The 17,577-nt window shown below is 47.1% G+C and overlaps 1 protein-coding gene across 7 annotated transcripts in view; it reads left to right on the forward strand.

The window, feature by feature from the left end:
* The window catches only part of LOC127583786 (ATP-sensitive inward rectifier potassium channel 1-like), a 50,594-nt gene that overhangs the window by 29,485 nt on the left and 3,532 nt on the right, over positions 1 to 17,577 (forward strand). For 4 of the 7 annotated variants that reach the window (XM_052040133.1, XM_052040137.1, XM_052040134.1 and 1 more), the window contains one exon: positions 2,583 to 2,659. The gene's annotated coding sequence lies outside the window, so the exon portion shown is untranslated. Of the gene's footprint in view, positions 1 to 2,579; positions 2,660 to 17,577 lie in introns of all 7 variants that reach the window. The other 3 variants (XM_052040132.1, XM_052040131.1, XM_052040135.1) reach the window with 1 other exon arrangement.

A 17,577-nucleotide genomic window follows, 5' to 3' on the forward strand; every position in this document is an offset into this window, starting at 1 on the left:
ACCTTCAATCACACTCAGAAGTTCCACCTTTGCAAGAATGGTGCTTGCCCTTGTGCAGATGAAACAGAAGCACAGACTTCACCTTGGGCTCCCATATTGATTTGGGATCTCAAGTCCCTGCCTGCCTTTAAATATAACACACTCATCATCCACAAGCAAAAGCACTGACCTCGTTGACAACAAAAGTAGCAATGTTCCAGGTTCCTCATTAATTGTTCAGGTGGTTCTTTTCCCTGGGATTCCTTTGGAAAATCATTGCTCCTTCTACTTTTGTTACATATTTTACCCAAAGCAGAACATGATTCCCTCTTGTGGAACTTGCTTCCTCCCACAAATCCATCACCCTCATGTCATAGAATCGGAGAGTCACACAGCACAGAAACGGGCCCTTCAGCCCAACTCGTCCATGCCGATAAAGATTCCCATCTAAACCAGTCCCATTTGCCCATGTTTGGACCATATCCCTCTCAGCCTTTCCTCTCCACGTACCTGTCCAAGTACCTTTTAAATGTTGTTAATGTACCTCCCTCAACCACTTCCTCTGGCAGCTCATTCCATATACGGACCACCCCTGGGTGAAAAAATTGGCCCTCAGGTTCCTATTAACTCTCTCCCCTCTCACCCTAAACCTATGTCCTCTAGTTCTTGATTCCCCAACCCTGGGAAAAAGACTGTGCGCATTCACCCTACCTATGCCCCTCATGATTTTATACACCTCTATAAGATCAGCCCTCATCCTCCTACGCTCCGATGAAGCTCCAACCTGCTCAACGTCTCTCTATAACTCAGTACCTCAAGTCCCGTCAACATCCTCATCTTTGGAATTTCCTTGGCCTTTGTATGCAGCTTTTGCTGTATCTCCTGGTCTTCCTTGTATTTGTGACCTGCACTCTCATTCTGTCCTTTTATCTCACAAACGACTTCAATTTGAACCACCACGCTCACGATGCGTGACACATCTCATTTGCTTTCTCTGAGGCTGGGTTCATCTCTTGACCTCAAGGATGCAATTCTGCTTATAGCTAATACACTCCAATGCTGCCTGGATTGGAGAATATTAGCTATAAGGAGAGGTTGGACAAACTTGGATTGTTTTCTCTGGAGTGTCAGAGGCTGAGGGTCAACCTGATAGAAATATATAAAATTATGAGGGGCAAACTTTTTAAACTTTATTTATACAGCATGGTAACAGGCCCTTCCGGCCCAATGAGCCCACGCCGCTCAATTACACCCATATTAACCTACTAATCCCTATGTCTTTGGAATGTGGGAGGAAACCAGAGCACCCGGAGTAAACCCACGCAGTCACAGGAGAACGTACAAACTTCTTAGATCAGCGATGGGAGTTGAATCCCAATAGCTGGTGCTGTAATAGCGTCATGCTAACCGTTATGCCACCGTGTTTGTCCCAGGATGGAGATTACAAATACTAGAGGCCATAGGCTTAAGTTGAGAGAGGGAAAGTTTAAAGGAGATTCACGGGACAAGTTTTTTACCTGGGTGAACACAGCCAATGGTGAGAAAACATTTGCTTTGAGGTGTGTAGATTTAACAGGGGAAGCTCAGATAATGTTGTTCATGTAAAACAGATTGCCCGGGGAAGTGGCGACACCAGATATGATAGCAATGTTTAAGAGGCATTCAGACGGACACGTGAACAAGCAGGGAATGGAGGGATACAGACCATGTGCAGGCAAATGTGCAGTTTAAATCAGTATCATGGTTGGAATAGACAAAGTAGGCCGAAGGGCCTGTTCCCGTGCCGAACATTCGATGTTCTAAATCTGCTTCTGAATAGTTTTTCCAGTGTATTTGCATGGAACTCATAACCTCAGCCGGTTTTCACAATGTTCTTCATATAAGTCACTGTCCTCTTGGCTCCTCCTGTTAAGTCTACACCCCTCAAAGGAAATGTTTTCTCACCGATGGTTGTGCACAGAAGCTTTTCACTCAGGTGCTATCTTGAATTTATCCTCTTTCCAGCCCAGTCTCTCCAAGTGGAGAGAACTTCAGCAACACACCCAAAATGCTGGAGGAAATCAGCAGGTCAGGCAGCATCTGTGAAGGGAAATAAACAGATGACATTTCGGGTTGAGATCCTTTATCAGAACTTCTCATGGTTCTAAACCCATCACAGTAGGAAACGTTGTTACCTGAACTTATTCCATCTCCTGCTCCAGCTTTGTTGCTGCAGCGTAGTCCTGACAAACCACTTTGACTATCCTCCACTTTTCTGCAACATTTCCATCATGCAGTTCGAGAGCGGTCGATGGAGGTAAAGCACTTTGGTACAAACTGTTAGACTTTTCAACAACTTTCAAAGAACATGATAAGCTCCAAGCCCCTCCCAGTTCACCATCACTGCCTACAGATTTCAATTCCCCTTTAATTATAAGTGTGGTTGCTGTTTGTTACAAAGAGAAATTGACTTTCATCTGAGGTAAAGTGAAGTGACCACACTATAAATGCATTTTATAGAGGTTTTGTTTGCTACTTTTACTCTCTCTGGACCAATATAAATAAGGAAAGCTACTTATTGATCACTGCAACAGTATATACAGTGAGATCTCTTTACACAGCAGGTGCTAAGTGGAAGATGCCAACACTGATTTAGACCACCTCTTTCACTGGACATTGGGACTTCGGCTGGAATACACAGGTAAGTCCTGGCATTAGGGCCGTCATCGCAGTGGTAGATCTGCCCCAACGTAACACTTCTTTGGTGGAAAGTAATGTCACAATTTATAATTCATTGTACCTTGATCAAATCTTCCCATGTACAGGGTCGCATTAGAGGAGTCTCTACTGATTACTTTCTACCTCAATCTTAGGACCATACTTTGTAGAGTCTGATATTTCTGACCATTGAAACAGTCATTCGTTCTATGAACTTAGCAAATTGGCAAAAGTGAGAGGACACAATATTACACCGAGGTTTTTAACTTTCCTGCATCTGCTAATGTGTTGTAACTGCGTAGATTAACGATTAATCATTATTAATGCTCAGGAGTTATTTCCCAACATTATTGTCAAATATTTTTGTTACTGTACCATTAACCAGGAATGGCATTTCTCTGGGTCTGTAATATCAAAATGTACTTCTTGTTGGAGTAATTTATGAGTCTACCTGGCTGTTCTCCGGGACAACGGAAGGATATTTGCCATGCCTGTCGGTTGATTGAATATTCTTCCACAATACAAAGCACAACATACTTCAGCCTTGCAACCTGTGAGAGTTATAATTAGTTTCTCTGGAAATATAAAATGATTGTTATCAGTGTCCTGTACTGTTTATAGTTTAGGGATGAGTAGAAGGTTGCATGCTAGGAATTAAAGGTCTCATTGTAGCTTTCCTTCACTTAGTCTCTCCAAACATACAACATAGAACAGTACAGCGCAGGAACAGGCCCTTCGGCCCACATTGTCTGTGCCAGCCATGATGCCAACCTAACTAATTCCATCTCCCTGCACATGATCTATCGGCTTCCATTCCCTGCCTGTTCTGGCATCTGTCTAAATGCCTCTTAAATGTTGCTATCGTATCTGCTTCCACCAACTTCCTTGGCAGCCCGTTCCAGGCACCCACCACTCTGTGTAAAAAACCTGCCTCACAAATCTTTCCCCCTCTCCACTGTAATGAATGCAGATTCAAATCCCACTAAATCTCCCCCAGAGGTAAATCAGTTGCCTGAGACCCAGTGTGAGCCAGGGACCCCGTCCCTTCCTCACTCACTCTTCAGCAGTGCAGGTGCGCCGAGAACTCTCTGCAGAGCTGTGACGTGGATCAGCTGGCTGATGTGAAGGCTTGGAAGTGCGAGCACCCAGCCCCACGCCATTGACCTGGTTGATCAGACCTCAGGAGTTCAGAAAGCTGGAGGTTCACAAAGCTGCATGGGCCACTGCTGATGTATCCAGCTTCTGAGCTGAAGCAGGAGTAACTGCCGCTGGCACACCTGTGTCTCCCAGTCTGTGACTGATCCACTGTCTACATTGGTCAATTGGTCTGCGAGACCTCTTTGTTCCGTCCATTCGTCCTCCACATCCACTACTTCTAATTGACCCATCAGCTGGTAGAATCTTTACCTTCCCAACAGTACTGACGGAAAAGAGTAGAAAGAGTGGAAGACTTGCATTTGAAAGGCACCTGTCACATCACCGGGATGTTAAAGCTTGGAACAAAAACAGAATGCTAGAGGAACTCAATGGGTCAAGCAGCACCCAGTGTCTCACCCAGCTCCATCTACCCATCAGCTGCCAGCCTCTCCCACCCCCTTCGTTGGACCATATGCTGGCAATCTTTCCTGTTCCCTCTCAGTCCTGATGCAAGGACTTGATCTGAAACGTGACTTACACCCTTTGCCTCCACAGACGCTGCTTGACCCTCTGAGTTCTTCCAGTGTTCTGTCATCTTGGAATTAAGTTCTCACTTCCGTCTGCTGTAAAGTAACACAGTGCCACGAGGTCGCTTCGATAAAACGCGTTTATTAGCAGTGCACCGTTAAGGAGAGGTCTCTTCAGCACTTGTTAAGAGTCGCTTCCCGAGGTCTCTCTGTGCAAAGGAGCAGACAGAAATTTATACAGATATTGTCACGCACACTTAATGCCTGCGGCACCGCGAGTTTCGGTCAGGCCTCAGAGATCCCCAGACAAACATCGCACCTATTGTCCAGCATAATTGAGTTATAATCAAGAAATTCAAAGACAGGTATCACCCCTCATTGTTTAGGACAAGCTTCCCACTCGTTGTTTATTGCACCCAGTACCCCTATTGTCCAGCATAACGGGACTGAAACCAAGGTTCTGGACACAGTAATTAACACCTTATCCATTGAGTCAGCAGCTTCTGTGCTCTTGCTTGCGAGGTGTTTTTTCTGTCAGCTATAGGTATGGTGACAGTTTTTAACCCTTTACTTCCTCATTCCCTCCTTTTTATCATTACATGATAACCAAGAGTGGTGCCGAGAACGGAGCCGAGAGTTTATTAATAAGGACCTTGCAGCAGGTACTTAGGCCAGCACCACACAGCATGCTATAATAATAACAATTAGCCCCACTGCTCCATGCAGCAGGTATGATGCACACAATCCTCCTAGTAGCCACCCCAACCAACCCATCCCTCCTGTAAGTCCCTGCCTAAAGCTATCTACTTGCTTCTGAATGTCCTGAATGGCATGCGAAGTGTTGTAGGACTCATCTCTCACATTGGTGACACATTTGTCCCCTACTATGGCACATACTCCTCCTTGCTGAGCCAACTGGTAGCCCACAGCATACTGGGTCTGCTGGGCATAAAGTCGAAGTTCCGCCAGTTCCCGGTTCACTGCCTCCAGGCCCTTCATAGTACTGTTTCCCAGCACGGCCAGTCCACAAATAAGGTAGTTCCGGTTTTTTGCAGCTATAGTTTCTGCCAAATCCCCCAGAGAGAGAATACTCAGAAACCCATAGCCTAATGACGATAAGGGAGATCCCAACATAATAGGATCCCTCCAAGTCCTCACAGAACTCCTCACTAACTGACCACACCACAAGTCTTCATCGGACATGAGCCTTCTGGGGACAGGGGACCGTGACCGGCCCGATCGTTCCCATTGCAAACCAGGCTGGCAGAGTGGGGGTGGCGGTAGTGTAAGTACCATTAAAGAGGAACACATACCCTTCCTTAGCCCGGTAACAGGTTACATTACCTGATTGCTGTGGACTGCGCATCTGAGAATACCAAGAGAATCCAACAACATCTCTCCCATGCTCTCTTAGGTAATTCTCCCTGGTTAGCCATTCTAAAGAGACATTAGACAATTTCACGTGGGTCCCGTTCCCTTCCCCACAAACCCATCGCTTCCCTGCAAGTAACGTAACACATCTAGTGGCAGCGCACTCACACCTAAACCATCCCCCTTAAATCCACATTTTCTCTCTGTACAAGTAGATAACATATGCTGTACGATCACTGTCCCACAACCCCATCCTTTACCAGCGAAGCAGCAGGAGAAGGACTGGTGGTTGGTTGTGCTACTAGGACCTGTTACTGTTCTTTGCAAGCATTTTCCCGGCAGCACTGTCCCGTAAGTTCCCGTCTGCCCAATACACTTTGTTTTTGAGCGTTCGTACTTTAAGAGGGCCCTGGAGCTCCAGCTTGGTGTGGCTACAAAAAAGCCTTCCACTGATTCTGCCAAGCGGTAGCAAACGGTGCGATTCCCATGTAGCTGCACATGTACTTTGTAAAACAAATTATCCTCTAATGCCTACGCAAGAGTACTAGTAATGATAACGAGTCCGAGTCTAAGAAATATCATCTTTCTTCCGGCGGCCATCGTTTACAGTCACTCAGATGAATCCGGCGTTCCTGGCCCTGTACTTACATGGCTGTAGGAGTTTAGAGTAGTATCTGGAAGGGGCCCTTCCACCGAGGTCCAAATTTAGGACGCTCCCAATCTCGTATCAGTACCGAGTCTCTGATTTCCATGTCAGGCAGTTCCGCATTCTGTCCTTCTAGTGGTTTAAAGGCACTCTCCACCTGTGAATGAAGAAACTTTGGAGAGGACGTAAATTGCCTGAAATACCTTTGTAGTTAGTCCCCCATGATATTAAGGTCAACCTGGGTGGGGGGCTGGGTGTCAGCGTCCCATGGGGTTCTTTTCTGACATCCATAGACGATTTTGGCAGCCGACACCCCAGTAGCCGAGGGGGGGGTAATTCTTATGTGGTGTAATCCTAAGGGGAGGACCTTCAGCCAATTTAGACCCGTCTCTGATACTAATTTAGTTAGTTTATTCTTCAGGGTGCCGTTAGCTCGTTCTACTATACCTGCTGACTGAGGGTGGTAGGTGCAATGGAACTGCTGTTCGATCGCACAATTCCTTATTTATTTTCCCTATGAAGTGGGGACCATTGTCTGAACTTATCTGTCGGGGTACCCCAAACCTTGGTATAACCTCTGTAAGCAATAACTTCACCACCGTTGAGGCCTTATTGTTGGTGGTTGGAAAAGCTTCAATCCATCTACTAAATACATCAACAATAACAAGACAGTACTTGTAACAATGTACACGCGATAATTCAATAAAGTCGAGTTGTATACATTCAAAAGGACCAGCTAGCAAGGGGGTTTTGCCTGGGGTACACCTCACCCCTTTCCCAGCATTGGTTTGTTGGCATATCAAACATGATCGTATTTTGCCTTGTGCTGCTTCCTCCAATCTGGTGTGTCACCAGGTCTGTAGTAAAATGTTACTCACTCCCTCCTTGCCAAGGTGGGTGTCAGAATGCAGGCAGTCAATAAGCATTGGTAACAAAGAATCAGGTATACATACCTGACCGACTGGAGTAATCCAGATGCCGTGTAGCGCAGAGTGTGTACACCTGTACGCCTTCCACGTTTGTTTTTCTGAGTCCGGCCGTCCCTCTGTAAGTGATGCACAGTGACCATGTCTGGGGTGCCCTGCGTTGTTACCTTTGGCTTACAAGCAATGGTCTGTTTTTCCGTGGTCGAAACGATCTTAGGCCCCTGGCGTGCTGCCAATTTAGCCTCTGTGTCTGTCCTCTGTATTGCCCTGTGTTACTAGGGAGGCGTCTGAAAGGTGAGTGGAGCATTTAATGATGGCCAATTTGTTTGGGAGGAGGATAATCTGGAGGAGGTTCTTTACATAAGCCACATTCTGTATGGGGCTACCTGTAGAGATCAAAAATCCCCTGTGCGCCCAGAGTTGGCCAAAATCATGGGCAACTCCAAAAGCATAGCGGGAATCAGTGAAGATGTTAGCCACTTTGTCCTTGGCTAAAATACAAGCTCTGGTCAGGGCAAAGAGTTCTGCTTTTTGGGCAGAGACTGGGGGCTGCAAAGACGCAGACTCCACGACGTGGGAGTTGTCTACTATGGCATAGCCGCATTAGCGGGTTCCCTGTTCAGAAACGGAGGAACTACCATCGACATACAGGTTTATGTCTGCTGACTGGAAGGTCTTATCCGAAAGTTCCGGATGGGGTGCAGTCAAAAAGTGGTTACGCATCAAACAGTCATGTGGTGGGTCTGCAAGATCCTCCGGTGGGACCTCTAGAAAGGTGGCAGGGTTCATGCTCATACAGTAGGCAAAAGTGAGGAGTGGGTTATTCAGGAGCGCTCCCTCATATCGGTTTAAGTGGGCCTGGGTAAGGTGTTGCGTCTGATGAGAGGTCAGGAGTGCCGTTACGGTATGGGAGGAATAAACAACTACTGACTGTGCAGGGTGATATTGGAGGCTGCTGTTACTAGGGAGTAGATGGCTGGAAGCATCTGTGAGCACGGCGGGAGCCCCCTGGCAACTGGGTCCAGCTGAGTAGAGTAATATGCCACTGGTCTTTTTCTTTCCCCATGGGTTTGAGTAAGGACGGCTGTAGCGCAGTCCTCCAGGACATTCACAAAAAGCTGAAATGGGCAGTCATATAGAGGGCGTCCCAGGGCCGGGGCGGTGGCAAGGGCCTGTTTGAGCTTATCAAAGGCCTCTTTTTGTTCCTCCGTAAGTTCAAAAGGTCCCACAGACTGGCTTGAAGCCAGGAGTGTGAGGTGCTTAGTAAGGAGGGCCACGTTAGGTAGACACTGCCTGCAGAAATTTCCTAAACTTAAGAAGGCGCGCATACCCTTCGGGATAGTGGGCGGTGGGGTAGCAATGATGGGTGCAATGCGTTCAGGAGTGAGCCGCCATTCAGTAACACTTAAGAGGGTTCCCAGAAATTTCACCTGACGCTGGGTTCGTTTTACTTTCTGTGGAGGTATTCCGTATCCCCAAGAGTGGAGTGCGTTAAGTAGTCTATTGGTGTCCGCTTTGTTGGCTGGCTCCGAGGGGCTTGCCAGTAAAAGGTCATGGACATACTGGATTTGTCAGAGAGTTGCAACCCTTGGAGCTGTTTATGGAAAACTTGGGAGAAAATAGTCAGAGAGCGTATAAAACTTTGCAGGAGACGCATCCAGGTGTATTGCTGACCTTGGAAGGTGAAAGCAAGCAGTTACTGCGAGTCGGGAGATAGGGGAATTGCAAAAACTGCATGCCGGAGGTCCACAATAGTAAAAATACAGGTGTCGCAGGGATGCTGCTGAGAATGGTGGATGGTTTCGGGACCACGGGATGTAGTGGCTCCACTACCTCATTGACCTTACACAGGTCTTGTACAAGGCACCATTCCGTCCATCCGGGTTTGGGGACGGGTAAAATGGGGGTGTTGCAAGGTGATTGGCAAGGAATCAGAATGCCCTGTTTGCAGAATGAATCTATTAAATGGGTTATTCCGTCAACTGCCTCTCTCCAAAGGGGGTACTGTGGGACGGAAGGCAGTTGTGCTCCCGGCCTTACATGGATTTGGACTGGGGTCACTGGGGTGAACCCTACCTCAGCTTTCGACGCGGCCCGTAAATCAGGGGTTGGCTCATCCGAAGGGAGTCGGTGGGGCTGATGGTGGTATAAACAGCCTGTCATCGAGAAAGGGGTGAGGTAATAAGTCAGGGTCCCTTCTGGCAGTATCTGGGGAACTCGGTAAAGCCCTGTGTCTGCCTGTGCCTCAAGCTGGTGGGCTAGGAATCCCAGCTCCTTCAGTTTATGACCCTTGTTAACTGACGGGGTAATGTGAGGAGACAGCAAGCCTGACTGATTCCACAATTCATTAGGCACTTGAACTAAAAGTGCTGCCCCCTCTTTACCCACTACTTCCCCTAAAATAGTGACAGTCACCATGCTACCCAGGAAGGGCGCATACGACCCTTCTAGCTCTCTTGAGACCCCCGTGGGGTCATAAGAGAGCGTCACATGCGGTTCAGGGGTTTTCAAGGGTGGGTCACAATCTCCGTTCGTGCAGTCCACCGTCCACCACTGAGGTGAATCCAGAGGATCCTATGGGGTTTAGGGCCAGTAATGGTAATTCTTTCACCCAGGCATTGTATTTTGAGTCGGAGGGAGCAGAGCAGGTCCCTCCCGGCCAAGTTAACCCCTAGGTCTGGGGTTACTGCATATTGGATCAGACATTCCCGATCACCAAATTTCACTTGTGAAGGTTCAGTTAAGGGGTAGGATCTTTCCTGTCCCTCCAACTCGCTCAATAGAACCGAGGCAGTGGATAGTTTAAAATGATGCCGGGTGATACAAGGAACTTCGAGGGTCAAGGTATTTGCCCCCGTGTCTATCATAAAGGGGATCGGCTTTCCCTCAACTAAGAAATTGATGATGGGTTCATCGTCCGGGTTATCGGTGAGGGTAGGGTACATGGAATGGCTACTCCCCACAGCTAGTCAGGCAGAAAATGGGTTGTTAGTTGAAAAATGTTGCCGTCTATGGGGGGTCTAGTCTGCCGATGATGGTAGTGGGGGCAGTCCCGACGCCGATGGTCAGGTGCCCCACAAAGATAGCATCCTGTCGACCTGACGCCAGGGTCCTGGGTAATTACGAGGGGGTGGTGGTGGCTCACAAGGGGGCCCATACACTAGGGCTCTTGCATCGTTGGGATACAGTGGGTATCCTTTACCAGGCCGGTCAACCTCTCCTGGAATGCAAACTGCCGTTCCATTTGATATCCTGTATTATTGGAGTAGGGAGGTCGGAGCCGAGGGGGTCCCTGGACCATTTCCTGTTTTACCCTTGTGGCTTTTGAATCGCGCCCATTACTCCAGAAGTGGACTAGGACCCTCCTCATGGCTTGTTGTGTATGGTCAGGACAATTCATGTTATTAGTGCGGATAGCTGACTCCACTCCCTCAGGAATACATTGTAATAGGAGGGCGTTAAACTGGGGGGAGGCATTGCCTCTGTTGTAGGCATCATCCCCCGCATAGGTACCGTAAAATGAACAGAAACAGTCCCAAAAATCTGGGCCGTCCTCATCCTGTTTCGGTTGGCATTCTAAAACCTTAGTTATGACAATAGGCTGTTGGAGGGTTTTGCAAAGGGCAGTTCTAATGGTGGTTACCTGGTCCTGAGGCCGGATGGCCGCCTGAAAGGCTGTCCAGTCCACATAGTTTGCCAGGTGTTCTTTCTACCTTTCCGCCTCATTAGTTGTAAGAGCCATGCAACAAAGACTGAAAAGGTCTTGGGGGGTGGCCAGGTACATCTGAATTGTTCCGATCACATGATCTATGAAATCCTCTGGGTTGGTTTTATGGTTGGGCGCCTGACTCATGATTAGGCACATCTCCTGAGGCTTCCTAGTGGTGTAGATTTGGATCGAAGGATTAGCGCTCGCTTGGGTTGGATCGGGATTGGGAACACTCCTGTTGGGGAATTGTTTTTTAACCTTGGCTCCCTTTACCTTATTCAACATAGGTGGTGGGCCGGGATCTTTAGGGTCATCATAATCAGGGGTAGAATCAGAGTCATAATCGGTGTCTGTCTGAGAATCTACTAAAGGTCTGTCCCCTACCAAAAAGTTCCGTCGCTCGTCTGTGGCCTTAGAGCCGTTCGTATGTGGGCTTTCTCTCCGTCTAAGCTGATTCCTGGTTCGGGACGCAATAGGGCCATGGAATTGTCCTTGGGGCGGGACTTGACTAGCAGTCATTGGTGGTGAGAGTGGAATGGTTTGCGGACTAGTCGCATTATATGGGGGCGGCAGTGAAACGGTGGGGTAGGTAGGGGCTGTGGGTCGGACCATCTAATCCTGCTCATTTTCGTCCGTATCATTACTTTGGAACAACAGGGACACACCAGACATGTCGGGAGGTACCTCCACTTTATCCTTATTTCTTTTATTTTTATTCCTACGTTTTTCCTTATTCTCTTGATCTACCCCTTCTCTCTCCCTTCTGTTCCTCTCAGCATCGTGGTCTCCGCACTGAGACTTCAGGACTTCCCAACTCTTAGGATTTCCCTTTTCATCACATACACTAATTCCCCTTCTGCATGCATTATGTTCCCAACTATTCTGTTTAGATTTATTTGTTAGGTCTTTGGACATTTTTCTCCAAGTAGACATTAATATTTTCCATTTCCCCTCGCATTGCGCTCCCAAATCGCCCTTCTGCTTTTAGGCACTTATCCACATGCCAAGTTCCCCCCAGTGGCCATATTTCATTTCCCAATTTTTTATTGAGGCATGCCGATAATTTACAGAAGTTACTCTCATTTTTCGGATCATCTTTACATAACTTAGGTAGTGGGGTATTGGACCCAGACTTATTGAGAGTTTGTCCCATTTTGCCTTCTTCCCGATCGTGTGGTACAAATCGCTGCGATTATCTATAAGATCGGTCTCTCTCCTTCACCCACTTCAGGTTCCTGACCTTTCCATGGGGGATTTCCCCTCTTAAGAACAGGTCTAAGGTAGGGTGGCAGTACTGGAGAACTGATCTCAAAACTTAGAGCTCAAAACCTTGAAATTCACAAACTTAAAACCCAAACCTGGGGACTCGAACCCCAAACCCGAAACTGGGGACTCGAACCCGAACACGAAATTAACTTAACTGGGGACTCGAACCCCTCTTACCTGTGGCACTCGGACAGGTTCGTGAGGAGTCCATCAGAGGATATTCGACAAGCGAAGGGATCGATTAAGTGTCCGACTCCCTGAGAGGGATCAAGGTGAATCGTACCTTGTGGGTCCTTCCGTCTCAGGTAGTCTTTATCCCCGTCGATCACTCACGCCGCTTCCGAAACCTTGTCTTGGACTCCTGGCTTGCTCGCCAAATTGTCGTCTTGGAATTAAGTTCTCACTTCTGTCCACTGTAAAGTAACACAGTGCCACGAGGTCGCTTCGATAAAACGCGTTTATTAGCAGTGCACCGCTAAGGAGAGGTCTCTTCAGCACTTGTTAAGAGTCGCCTCCCGAGGTCTCTCCGTACAAAGGAGCAGACAGAAATTTATACAGATGTCACGCAACTTAATGCATGCGGCGCTGCGAGTTTCGGTCAAGCCACAAAGATCCCGAGACAGACATCGCACCTATTGTCCAGCATAATTGAGTTATAAATCAAAGAAATCAGAGACAGATATCACCCTCATTGTGTAGGACAAGCTTCCCACTCGTTGTTTATTGCACCCAGTACCCCTATTGTCCAGCATAACGGGACTGAAACCAAGGTTCCGGACACAGTCATTAACACCTTGTCCACTGAGTCAGTAGCTTGCGTGCTCTTGCTTGCAAGGTATTTTTTCTATCAGCTAGAGGTATGGTGACAGTTTTTAACCCTTTACTTCCTCAGTTCTATTTTTGTTCTAGATCCTGGCATCTGCAGCCTTGTTGTAGAACATATAACACAGAACATAGAACATAGAACAGAAAAGCCATAGAACATAGAACACTACAGCACAGTACAGGCCCTTCGGCCCACAATGTTGTGCTGACATTTTATCCCACTCTAAGATCTATCTAACCCTTCCCTCCCACATAGCTCCCCATTTTTCTATAATTCATGTGTTTATCTAAAAGTCTCTTAAATGGGTGAGCATTTGGGGGGCAGTGACCATTGCTCCATAACCTTTAGAATTGTCATGGACAGGGATAGGAGCAAAGAGGACGGGAAGATATTTAATTGGGGGAAGGCGAATTATGAGGCTGTAAGGCGAGAACTTGGGAGGGTAAATTGGGGTCACATTTTTGAAGGGAAATGTACTATGGAGATGTGGTCGATGTTCAGGGATCTTTTGCAGGATGTTAGGGATAAATTTGTCCCGGTGAGGCAGAGAAGGAATGGTAGGGTGAAGGAACCGTGGGTGACGAGAGAGGTGGAACAACTAGTTAGGAAGAAGAGGGTAGCATACATAAGGTGTAAGCAGCAAGGATCGGACAGGGCTAGTGAGGAATATAGAGTAGCAAGGAAGGAGCTTAAGAAAGGGCTGAGGAGAGCGAGAAGGGGACATGAAAAGGCTTTGGCAAGCAGGGTTAAGGAGAATCCCAAGGCTTTTTTCTCGTACGTAAAGAGCAGAAGGATGACTAGGGTAAAGGTAGGTCCGATTAAAGACAAAGGTGGGAGGATGTGCCTGGAAGCTGTGGAAGTGGGTGAGGTTCTCAATGAATACTTCTCTTCAGTATTCACCAAGGAGAGGGGTCTTGATGATGCTGAGAACAGTGTAGGTGAGAATAATGTTCTAGAGTATGTAGATATTAAGAGAGAGGATGTGTTGGAGCTGTTAGAAAACATTAGGACAGATAAGTCCCTGGGGCCTGACGGAATATTCCCCAGGCTGCTTCGTGAGGTGAGGGAGGAGATTGCTGAACCGTTGGTTAGGATCTTTGAGTCCTTGTTGTCCACGGGAATGGTACAGGAGGATTAGAGGGTGGCAAATGTTGTCCCCTTATTCAAAAAAGGTAGTAGGGATAGTCCAGGGAATTACAGACCGGTGAGCCTTACATCTGCGGTGGGTAAGCTGTTGGAAAGAATTCTAAGAGATAGGATCTATGATCATTTAGAGAATCATGGACTGATTAGGGACAGCCAGCATGGCTTTGTGAAGGGAAGATCTTGCCTCACAAGACTGATAGGGTCCTTTGAGGAGGTGACCAGGAAGATTGATGAGGGTAGTGCAGTGGATGTGGTCTACATGGATTTTAGTAAGGCGTTTGACAAGGTTCCGCATGGTAGGCTTCTTCAGAAGGTCAGAGGCCAAGGGATCCAGGCAGGCTTGGCTGTGTGGATTCAAAATTGGCTAGCCTGTAGAAAGCAGAGGGTTGTGGTGGAGGGAGTGCATTCAGATTGGAGGGCTGTGACTACTGGTGTCCCGCAGAGATGAGTTCTGGGACCTCTGCTTTTTGTGATATTTATTAACGACTTAGATGAGGGGGTGGAAGGGTGGGTTAGCAAGTTTGCAGATGACACAAAGATCGGTGTCATTGTGGATAGTGTGGAGGGCTGTAGAAGCTTGCAGAGGGATGCAGAGCTCGGCTGACAAGTGGCAGATAGAGTTCAATTCAGAGAAGTGTGAGGTGGTACACTTTGGAAGGACAAACTCCAAGGTGGAGTACAAGGTAAATGGCAGGATTCTGGGCAGTGTGGAGGAGCAGAGAGATCTAGGATTTCATATCCACAGATCACTGAAAGTTACCTCGCAGGTGGATAGGGTAGTTAAGAAAGCTTATGGGATGTTAGCTTTCATAAGTCGGGCGATCGAGTTTAAGAGCCGCGAAGTGATGATGCAGCTTTACAAAACCCTGGTTAGACCACACTTAGAGTACTGTGTCCAGTTCTGGTCGCCTCATTATAGGAAGGTTGTGGAGGTGTTGGAAAGGGTGCAGAGGAGATTTAGCAGGATGCTGCCTGGATTGGAGAGTATGGATTATGAGGAGAGACTAAAGGAGCTAGGGCTGTTCTTATTGGAGAGAAGGAGGATGAGGGGAGACATGATGGAGGTATACAAGATATTGAGAGGAATAGATAGAGTGGACAGCCAGTGCCTCTTTCCCAGGGCACCAATGCTCAAAACAAGAGGACATGGCTTTAAGGTAATGGGTGGGAAGTTCAAGGCTGATGTCAGAGGGAGGTTTTTCACGCAGAGAATGGTTGGTGCATGGAATGCGCTGCTTGGGGTGGTGGTGGAGGCTGATACATTGGAAAAGTTCAAGAGGTTGTTAGATAAGCATATGGAGGAACTTAAGTTAGAGGGATATGTGGGAGGAAGGGGTTAGATGGTCATAGGTGTGGTTTGAAGGGTGGCACAACATGGTGGGCCGAAGGGCCTGTATTGTGCTGTATTTTTCTATGGTTCTATGGTCCGTAATGTATCTGCCTTCTAAGTTACAGCTTTTTGAAGTAACCTTTGTTACATAGGTTCATGTAACAGCTAACTTGCACACAGCAACTTCACACAGGCAAGAATGAAATGGCTGACTGACTAATATGGCTTTGGTGGTATTGGAAAATGCTGACAAGGGCATTGAGAGCATTCTTTGAATTGTGCCTTGGGATCTTTAAGTCCAATTGAAGTGGGTCTCAAAGGATGACCCAAAAGATACCATCACAACAACAAAAGCCGATGTACCAGATTAGATTACGTACAAACATCTTAAGTGAATTCAAGACCTCGAACTAAAGGAGAAGGTCCCATCACTTGGCCAAGGTGACATCCATAAACCCAAATGGAAGAAATATAATTAAGTTTACAATATTCCAGAGGGGGATTTAGTTCAGGTACAGTGAGTAATAAATGAGAACAGTGCACAAGGGAAAAACAGCTTACTTCTGAGACCAGTGATAGTATTTTCTTCCCAATTTCAATGCCAAAATGAGTCAGAATTTTTACAATTCAACGTAACAAAAAGTCAGCAAGAGCCTGATGTCCCTGGGTCTAGTTTTGACACTATCCTCAGCTCTCTTCTCAGACTGAAGTAGAACTGAATTTTTATTCCACATCTGTTGCCAAGGCCTTTACAACATCTGGGACCTGATTGTTTTACACCCTCTGCTGCCTTTACCAATGTTTGAACAGACTTTTCACACCCTGCCCATTGTTCAATCTTGAAAACAATGAGTGAATCTGGAACTAATCCTCATGACTCACAAACCGATCTTCAAACATTTATCCCCAGCTGTAGAGCCCTCTCTGACCTTCTGCATCCCAAATGTTGTTCCTGCAGCCTGCTCTCCTCTGAAATATTGCTTGGCCCCAGCTGCTTGTTCTACGCTACCCCTACCCTCTACCCCCTGCCAGTCTCTCCAAAACAGCTTTGTCTTCCCACTTTTCTTCCTTTAACTGTCATCTCGGCTTATTTCTCTGTGTCTCTAGCCTCCCCCTAACTTTTCTTTTTCTCCTTAGTGTCAGCCTTGTTCTTTTTAGAAAGATCAATAAAGAACACAGAACATAGAACAGTACAACACAGAAGATGCCCTTCGGCCCACAATGTTGTGCCGACATAGCTATTCCCTCCTACCTACAGAATGCGCATATCCCTCCATTTTCCTCTCATTCATGTGCCCATCCAAGCCCCTCTTGAATTTGCCTCCACCACCCTATCAGGCAACGCATTCCAGACATCCACCGCTCTCTCAGTGAAAAACTTACCCCTCACATCTGTTCTGATCCTACCCCTTCTCACCTTAAATTCATGCCCTCTGGTATTGGATCACTTAATAATGGGAAAAAGATATTGCTTGTCCACCCTATCTCTGCCCCTCATAATTTTATACACTTCCAACTGATCCACCCTCGACCTCCGCCGCTCCAGAGAAAAGAGCCCAAGTTTGTCCAGCCTCTCCTGACAGCACATGCCCTCTAATCCAGGCAGCATCCTAGTAAACCTCCTCTGCACCCTCTCTAAAGACTCGACATCCTTCCTGCAGTGAGGTGACCAGAATTGTATGCAATACTCTAAATGTGGCTTAACCAGAGTTCTATAGAGATGTATCATAACTTCTTGACTCCTGTACTCAATACCTCAATTAATGAAAGCAAGCATTCCATAAACCTTCTTTACCACCCTATCTACCTGTGTAGCCACTTTCAGTGAGCCATGGATTTGCACCCCTAGGTCTCTCTGCTCTTCAACAGTTGTTAAGGGTCTTGCCCTTTAGAGTGTACTGCCTCTTGACATTAGTCCCACCAATGTGCAACACCTCACATTTATCCGGGTTAAACTCCATCTGCCATTTCTCTGCCCACATCTGCAGCTGATCTACATCATGTTGTATCAGTTGCC

This window comes from Pristis pectinata, chromosome 27, assembly GCF_009764475.1.
Source record: "Pristis pectinata isolate sPriPec2 chromosome 27, sPriPec2.1.pri, whole genome shotgun sequence".
NCBI lineage: Eukaryota > Metazoa > Chordata > Chondrichthyes > Rhinopristiformes > Pristidae > Pristis > Pristis pectinata.